The sequence below is a fragment of the Sorex fumeus genome, unplaced genomic scaffold (assembly GCF_029834395.1).
Source record: "Sorex fumeus unplaced genomic scaffold, SorFum_2.1 ptg000122l, whole genome shotgun sequence".
Classification (NCBI taxonomy): Eukaryota; Metazoa; Chordata; class Mammalia; order Eulipotyphla; family Soricidae; genus Sorex; species Sorex fumeus.
Window position 1 is genome coordinate 55,274,815 of NW_026606179.1, and position 9,329 is coordinate 55,284,143.

The following is a 9,329-nucleotide window of genomic DNA, read 5'->3' on the forward strand; positions in this document are numbered from 1 at the left end:
CGGTGCTGCAGGCCAGAGCCGCACCCCGCATTGCCCCGCCTGCGTGCTGGGTGGAGGGGAGACGGGAGTGGGGGAAGGGGGGGCCTGCCCAGGGGTCCCGACCCCCGCTGAAGGCCATTAGAGGCTTTTGGAGGGGGGTCCTGAACTCCCCGGGCCCCCGCTGGAAGCTCAGAGAGCACCCTCCGCGCCGCTCACCCGTGCCCAGGGCTCTGCAGCCTGCTTCTGCAGCCCCCCACTGCCCACCCCAGAAGGGCATCGACCGACCAGCCTGGGAACCCGACTGGGACACTTGGAACCAGACTAGCATGGGTGGGGGGCCGGAATTCTGACTCCCAAAGCCCTTCTCAGAGTGTCTGCCAGCGGCAGCTCAGATACCAACGTGAGCACCCCCAGTTTCTCAGGTGCCTGACTGTCCGGCTGACATGGTGACCGAGCACTGTCCTTTCTGGACTGGAGTTCCCCGTCCCAGTGGGGCCCATCAGTGCCAGGCAGAACCCGGGCTTGATCCCCGCCCCTAGGCCACAGCAAGGAGAGGGGACTGCGCCAACAGCTGGGCGCTTCTGGGGCAAAGGACAGGAAAGGTGGAGACAGCCTCAGCCCACCAGGTGCCAGGCCCAGAGGTGGGGCCAGTTCTCCAGAGTCAGCCCTGCCAACGGCAGAAACGGCCTGTTACAGGCTGGCCGGCAGCCGAGAATCTTGGGGGATCCCAGGACAAACAGAATATTCCAGCCCCCAGGTTCAGGGGATCCTCTGTCAGGGTTGGGGAGTTGGGAGCCAGAGCTCAGGTGACAGACGCTTTCTCCAGAACCCCAGCCAGTCCCCTGCCTCAAGTCGCGGTGGTAGCCTGTGGGGTCACCTTGGCCATTCTCCAGGACGGACCAGCAGTGACCACCTGCAATGGCAGGAGCAGGGAGACTGACAGGCATCCCAGTTTGGCTCCCACACCTGGTCACCCCTGGGTCCCTGAGCAGAGTCCCCCCTCGTGCCCTCGGCTGTCACAGCCCAGTGCTCACAGGGCCCCTCTGCGGGGGCAGGCCAGGCCACAGCAAGGAGAGGGGACTGCGCCAACAGCTGCACCTCCTCAAAGGCCGCTCTGTGTGCGCCTGGCCGCCTGCCCTGCCCGTGCCCACCCGCCCGCGGCCGGCTGGCACCAGGGCCGTGGGGCTGGGAGCAGCAGCTCTGCCCAGTGCCCGGGCTCCGGGCCACACACGCCCACTGCCAACCCGCCTGTCCCCATGCCAGGCCCAGCTGCCCCCGTGCCCTGCGCGGCCGCTGTCCGCCACTCCCCCTCTGCCCCCGTCGTCTCCTCCAGGTGCCCTGGGTGAGCCCGGGCAGACCCCCAAGAAAGGAAGCGGGCGCCCAGGGGAGGGGTGCTGCCAACCGTGCTGACCCACTGTCCCCCAAGACCACCTGCTGCTGACTCAGGGCAGACGGAGCAGTGACTCAGCCGCTGGCAAGGCAGCAGGGACTGGGCACGGCCGGAGAACCCCAACGGGCACCGCGCGGCTCCACACCACCAGGTGTCTTGTCTTGAAACCCTCCAAGTGCTCCCTGACATGATGTAACCCCTATCTTCTGTGGGACCCTCCTCCCTGTATCTCCCCTGCTCTCTCCCCCCAACCCCTCTTTCTTTCCCATTGTCCTCTTTCCCTCTCTCTTTTTTTCCTTTTTTTTGGGGGGGGGCGGGGGCAAACCCAGCGATGTTCAGGGGTGACTCCTGGCTCTGCACTCGGGAATCGTTCCTGGTGGTGCTCAGGGGACCCTATGGGGTGCCGGGGATCGAACCCCAGCAGCTCACGTACATGCAGGACCAACAACACCCCACCTGTCCTACGATCACTCTGCCCCACCCCCTCTCCTCTCTCGGTCCCACACCCCAGCAGTTCCGACCAGAAGTGGACTGATGGGCAGGTAGGACACCCCTGGAGGGCTGACCAGGAGCCGCCAGGAGTGTCCCTGACCCGAAGGTCAGCCAGACTCAGTCTGGACAGAGATGGATTTTCTCCCCCAGCTCAGGACACCCACCTCTGTCCTTGGGACCCAGCCACATCTAGGGAAATGGCCTGGGGGATAGGCCTTCATTGTCCCCTCCCCCAGGACCGGGGCTCACTGTCCCGTGGATGATGCCATGTTGCTCCCACTTAGGGTCCAGCACCCCACCCTCACTCTTTCCCTACAGTCCTCTTCCTGTTCCCAGCCCCCATTCAGGATCTCACTTCACTTCTCTTGGTTTTTGAGGGGATCACATGCAGAGGCACTCAGGGATACTCCTGGCGAGGTGCCTGGAGGTCACTGCAGGCAGTGCTGGGGATCCTGTGGTGGACAGGGTGCACTTGGCCCCTTGAGCCACTCCCTGAGGCCATACATTAATCCTCATGGGTCCCTTGGACCCATTTGGGCTACAACCATTTCCCAGGACCCGGGACTCGGGGCTGAAATCTCCAAGGCTGCTCGAACCAGGACGGGGCCTCCTCCACCCAGATCCCCCATCTTCCAGTGGGGAGGCATTACACCCACCAACTGTCCTGGAGCCATGCTTTCCCATCAACAGTCAAGATTCAGGGACTATAAAACCCAGCTCCCGGAAGAGAACAGCAGAGTCTCCTGCCCCCGCACCTGGCTGTCCTCACCAGGGCCCCTTGGAGGAGGGCGGGTTGAATTTCTCTCTCCGCCCTGAGCAGAGCCCCGGCAGCTGAAGACCTCCGAAACCAGCCACAGCCATGCTTTAGACCACTCACCACATGTTTGGACGAGCCTCATACATGAAGGAACCGGCAGAGGAACCCAGGTGTGCAGAACCCGGGGCTGAGATCTCCAAGCCTGCTCGGATCGGGACTGTGCCTCCTCCACCCAGATCCTTCATCTTCCAGTAGCTAGGTGTTACACCCACCAACTGCCCCCGGTGCTGTGTTGTCCCATCAATGGCCAAGACCCAGGGACTATAAAACCCAGCTCCTGGAAGCATGCGGCCACAAATGTAGACCTCTTATTGTCTAGTTCTCACTCTTGGAGAATCCAACAGGCTACCAAATGTATCCTGCCCACATGGAAGAGTCTAGCAAGCTCCCTGTGGCATATTAGATATGCCAAAACCCAGTAATAATGATAGGTCTCATTCTCCTCACCCTGAAGGAGCCTCCAATGTGGCTCTTGCTAAAATCTCAGGGCTAGGACGAATGGAGACTTTACTGGTGCCTGCTTGAGGAAATCGATGAACAACAGGATGACAGTGATACAGTGATACCATGCTTGTTTGTATGTGTTTGTGTGTGTGTGTGTATGTGTGTGTGTATGTGTGGTATTGGGGGTTGAACCCAGGTTGTCACACATGTAAACCCTGTTCTGCTGTGAGCCACACCCCCTAGGCCTGGCTCTCTTTGTGGGGTTTTGTTGTTGTTTTTTGTTTTGGGGCCACAGTAAGCAGTGCTCAGGGCTTACTTCTGGCTCTGTGCTCAGGGATCACTCCTGGCAGGGTTCAGATGATACTATGGGGTGTTGGGGATTGAACCAGGGCAAGGCGCATACAAGACAAGAATCTTAACCCCTGTACTCTCTGGCCCCAGCATACTTTCTTTTGGTTTTGTTTTTTGCATGTGTGGGTTTTTTGTTTTTGTTTTTACTTTTTCTTTTTCTAATTGTATCACCGCGAGATAGAGTTACAAAGCTTTCATGTTTGAGATTCAGCCATACAATGATGAAACACCCATCCCCCCACCAGTGCACACCTTCCACCACCCACATCCCCATCCTCACCCTGCCTCTGTGGCAGACAATTTCCCCAATACTCTCTCTCTCGTTTTGGGCATTATGTTTTGCTCAAAATTTCCCACCACCATTTAAGTCTACTTGCCAGGGGCAGACGCAAGATAATTTATTTTCTATTGATCATTTTGAATATCAAGAGAGCTTGCACAGCCGCGATTATAAATGTAAATTTCTAGATTGTAAATGGTTGGGTTCCAGAGACATCTCTGTATGGCACTAATCTATTTTGGGATTAAATCGGGAGTCTCTGGGCCAGGGCTGTTGATGCGCTAAGATGGCGCCCAGAGGCAAGTTGTGGGCATGATAGCCAGTCTGCTGGGTTGGGGTGGGGGGGACACTGGAAGGGGATGCCCAGGTCCTCTGCCACCATGTGGCCTGGAGATTTAGTCCTGGAACATGCATACTGGGGGTGGGGAGCTTGTTTGGTCACTGGGATTCCATCTGGAGTAGGTGGGGAGACTGCACCTGCTCCATCTGGGGTGTCCCAGTGATATTGGCTCGGTATGGGGCCCGGAGAGATCTCCGGTGCTGTGGTGTCTTGTGGGACTTGTTGCTGTGTCTTTAGGCCAGGGATTTTGGTGCGCTAAGATGGCACCCGGAGGTAAATTGTGGGTGTGACAGCCAGTCTGCTGGGCAGTCAGGACCCAGGGAGGGACAGCCCAGGTCCTTTACTTCCATGTGGCAGATTCAGGCTTGAAACCCGCATACCTGGGCTTTGCTTGTGGAAGCTCTTGGTCACCGGGATTCCATCTGGAGTAGGTGGGGAGACTGCACCTGCACCATCTGGGCTGCTCTGGTGAAATTGGATCAGTATGGGACCCAGAGAGATCTCCAGTGCTGTGGTGTCTTCCAGGACTTGCTGCTGTGTCTCTAGGTCAGGGCTGTTGGTGCGCTAAGGTCTACATTACAGAATTTTCAGCAGATTATATCTTGGTGAATTCCATCCTGAGATGGTGGAGTCAGGCTGGGGGTGTGGCGGCAATTTTGGATTGTGGAAGCAAGTGGCTGCTGGGGGCTCTGCTTGGGTGGGCACGGGCCAACCCTCCCCCTTCCAATTTACCCTGGTCTGTTCAGCCATGCATGTGTCCGAGCTTTTCTGTGGCTTTTGATCTCTTTCGAGATTTATTTAGGGGTCTCTGAAGCAAGGCCGTCAGTAGAGCTTACAAGGGTGGCTCTGGAATTGGTTCATGGGGGTGACTGCCAGTGTTTCTACATGTATTGGGAAGTGGGGGGAGGTAGCCCATCTCAACTCTGAGAAAGCCTTGAGATTTTAGTCACAAAACCCGCATACCCGAATTTTCAGCAGATTATATCTTGGTGAGGTCTGCCCTGAGACAGTGGAGTCAGGCCAGGGATACGGTGGCGATTTTGGATTGTGGAAGCAAGCAGCTGCTGGGGGCTCTGCTTGGGCAGACCACCAGGCCAACCCGCCCCCTCCAATTTACCCCAGTCTGTTCAGCCATGTGCGGGTCCGGGATTAACTTTGGCTTTTGATCTCTTTCGAGATTTATCTGTGGGTCTCTGAAACAAGGCCAGTAAATGAGCTTGTATAGCTGAGTCGGAGGTGGTTTGTGGGTGTGGCTCCCACATACCTAATTTTTGGCCGTTTAATTTCTTGGTGAACTTGGTCCCATGCTTTTGGGGTCTGGCCATAGATACAGCGGCAATTTTGGGGTATCAGGAAACCTGAAGGCACCATCAGGCTGCTGATGTACTTGCTCCGCAGGTACAGGTTGACCTGCTGGCGGCACCATAGCCCCTGTGTGGAGTTTTTTTTGTTAGGTTTTGGGCCACACCTGCGGTGCTCAGGGTTAACTCCTGGCTCTGTGCTCAGGGATCATCGGTGGTGCCAGAGATCAAACCTGGGTGCAAAACAAATGCCTTATTCACTGAACTATCATTTCGACACCCCCACCATGCATTTATTATTATTATTATTATTATTATTATTATTATTATGGGTCACATCTGGCGATGTACAGGGGTTACTCCTGGCTCTGCACTCAGGAATTACTCCTGGTGGTGCTCAGGGGACCATATAGGATGTTGGGGATCGAACCCGGATCAGCTGCTTGTTTTTTTTTTTTTTAATTCTCCAATTCCAGAGGCCAGAATGTTATTGGGGCTGCATTCCTCTGGTGATTCAGAGAACAGTCGCTGGCCTTTCAGCCTTTCTGCAGCACCCGCCTCCCACAGTCTCTCATCTCCTCCAGCCTGACCCGTTCATCGGGGACCCCACGGATGGTTCAGAGCAACATCCGCCTCAAGCGCCTTCACTTAGGGACACCTGCCCAGCACCTTTTGCCTTGCCAGGTGGCCTGGTCACAGACGAGGATTCTGGTGTGTGCGGGGAGACACTGACATCAGGCTGCTTCGTCCTGGGACGCCTGGGCCTGAGACCACCCCCCTCTGCAGCTCCCTTGACCCCCTCCCCCCCAGCCTGCCAGCCGGCTGTGGGAATCACGCCAGGGGCTGTCAGGCAAGATGAGGCAAAGCCCCTGACAGGCCCACGGACCTTGACCCAGCAAGCAATTCCGGGAATTTCTCCTTAAAAATGTCCTCTGGAGCAGCTAAAGATATCTGTGTCAGGACATTCTTTGCAGCTCTGCTACGGCTCTGGAAAACGGGCTACCCATTTCACAGCAGGCATGGGTGAAAGGCCTCTGTGGGACATTCACCCTGGGGGCCCCCAGTGGCGTGACCCCGTGGGAAAGTGCCCTCCCCGCTGCTGAGGGGTCCCGCCCGCGGGGTCTTTTCCGCAGGGCTTGAGGCGTTGCCTAGCACCCAGGCGGCTGGCGAGGCACATGGCCTCCAGCAGCTCTGGGGCCCCAGACGGAGGCATCGTCCGCACTAGAGGCCGCTCCTGGGCATTGCTCTGCAGCAATGAATCTTTCCTTTTCCAGGCTTCAGTCTTCTGAGGAGACTCATTCCTGCATCTCTGTGTTTAGAGCTTGGAATGAAGAGGGACTTTAGTTTGTTTGTTGGCTTTTTGGGTCACACCCAGCCTATGCTCTGGGTTTACTCCTGGCTCTGCACTCAGGAATCACCCCTGGCAGTGCTTGGGGGACCATATGGGATGCTGGGAATTGAACCTGGGTCAGCCGTGTGCAAGGCAAACGCCCTACCCGCTGTACTATTGCTCCAGCGACTTGAGTTTTAATCAATTTATTTTCTCTATTTTCTAATGTTTCTCAGCTACTCATTACTTGTGTGATTTTTCCCTCCCTAATCCGATGATTTCTCTCTTTCTTTCTTTTCTTTCTTGTTTTTCATTATTTCTCTCTCTCTCTCTCTCTCTCTCTCTCTCTCTCTCTCTCTCTCTCTCTCTTTTTGGTGGGAGGGCCCACACCCAGTGCGGGTCAGGGCTATTCCCAGCTTTGTGCTCCAGGGTCATCCCCACTGGTGTCTAGAGGACCACAGAGTGCCAGGGCTGGAACCCAGGTCTCCTGCATGACAAGCGTGAATTTGACCCTTAGAGTCATCTCCTTTACCCGGATGTCTTTAAAAAAAAAAAATAGTGAAGTAACAGAGTCAGAGAGATGGCTCAGGCCAGGCGCACGCTCTGCATGGGCTGGGATGCACTTCTAACCCTGGCACCAAGGAGCAATGGCACAGTGGGGAGGGCGCTTGCCTTACACGCGGCTAACCCAGGTTTCATCCCCAGCACCCTGTATGGTCCTCTGAGCACTGCCAAAAATGACCTGGGAGCATAGAGCCAGGAGTGACCCCTGAGCACTGCTGGGTTTGCCCCTCCCCCAAAATACCCCCTAAAACTCAACACCATATGTCCTGCCCTAGTTCCAGCAAGTATAGACCTAGAAGCTCCTTTTGCCCAACAGGGTTTGGCTCTAGTGATCCCCAACACTTTCGGGCCTAAGTAGCACTGTATCCTTGGACCTTGGCATTGCGCCACAAGGCCCAATTGATGAAGTATCACTGAGACTATCCCTGATGACAGGCAGCACCCCCAAACCCTAACGGAAGTAACATTGCATTATAACATTCTAGAAGTTTTTTTTTTTTTAATTTTTGGGTCACATCTGGAGATGCTCAGGGGTTACTCCTGGCTCTGCACTCAGGAGTTACACCTGGTGGTGCTCAGGGGACCATATGGGATGCTAGGAATCGAACCCTGGTCGGCCGTGTGCAAGGCAAACGCCCTACCTGCTGTGCTATCACTCCAGCCCCTAACATTCTAAAAGTTTTAAGTAAAATATATATTTTTTTGATTGTGGGGTGTGTTCCTAAGATGTGCTCAGAAGCTCGGGGCCCCAGCAGCAATATTCAGCCAATTGGGCTGACTGTTCAACATGAAGGTCTGCAGATTGGGAGTTGCTTGGACCCCTACAGTGTTGAATATTACCTGGGACACTCCAGTGGTGCTTGAGGGATCAGGTAGTGCCAGGAATTGAACCCAGGCTGGGCACATGGCAGGCATCAGCTCTAACCACTAAGCCAACCCCTGATTTCTACATAATTTTTCTGTATCACTGTCATCCTGTTGTTCATCAATTTCCTTGAGCAGGTACCAGTAACGTCTCCTTCGTCCTAGCCCTGAAATTTTAGAAAGTGCCACATTCAAGGCTCTTTCAGGGTCAGGAGAATGAGACCCATCATTGTTACTGGTTTTTGGCATATTGAATACACCACGGGGAGTTTGCCAGACTCTGTTGTGTGGGTAGGATACTTTTGGTAGCCTGCCAAGTTCTCCAGAGTGAGAACTAGATAATAAGATGTTGTGCGGCCACAAATGCGGCCGCGCGCTTTCAGGAGCTGGGTTTTATAGTCCCTGGGTCTTGGCCGTTGATGGGATTACACGGCGATGGGCAGTTGGTGGGTGTAATACCTACGTACTGGAAGATGGGGGATCTGGGTGGAGGAGGCCCCAGTCCCAATCCAAGCAGGCTTGGAGATCTACACCCCGGGTCCTGCACACCTGGGTTCCTCTGCTGGTTCCTTCATGTGTGAGGTTTGTCTGAATGTGTGCAGAGTGGTCTTAAGCATGGCTGTGGCTAGAACTGGAGGTCTTCAGCTGCCAGGGCTCTGCTTGGGGTGGGGAGGGAAACTCAACCCACTCACATGATTTTTAACAAAAACATTTCCTCACTGTGGTGAAACACACACGTGACGCTCCCCATGTAAACTACTCTGGGGGCAGCATTCGGGGCTGGGAAGCCCTGCCGTGTACATCTGCCACCATTGTCCATTTCTGGTGTTTTCTTGTCACCCCAAAGAATCTGTGTCCTCGTCAAATATGAATTCCCTTTTCTCCTCCCATGCCTGGTCACTGGCCCTCTGCCCTCTGCCTCTGAGGATCTGACTCTGGGTGCCTTGTGAGCGCCATCAGACCAAGCGTCCATGTCTGGGCTTTCGTGTCTGGCTTATTGCACTTGGCAAACGCGTTCAAGTATGCATTTTTAGAAGGAACGTTTAAAAAACTTTTTATAGTCGGTCTGGCCTGCCTGTGATGGGTGAGTGCTAGAGGACACGCCCCCCTGGGGGTCAACCCCAGCCTCATCCTCTGTCTTCCCAATAACACTTGTTTGTTCTTCGGGGGCCCCACT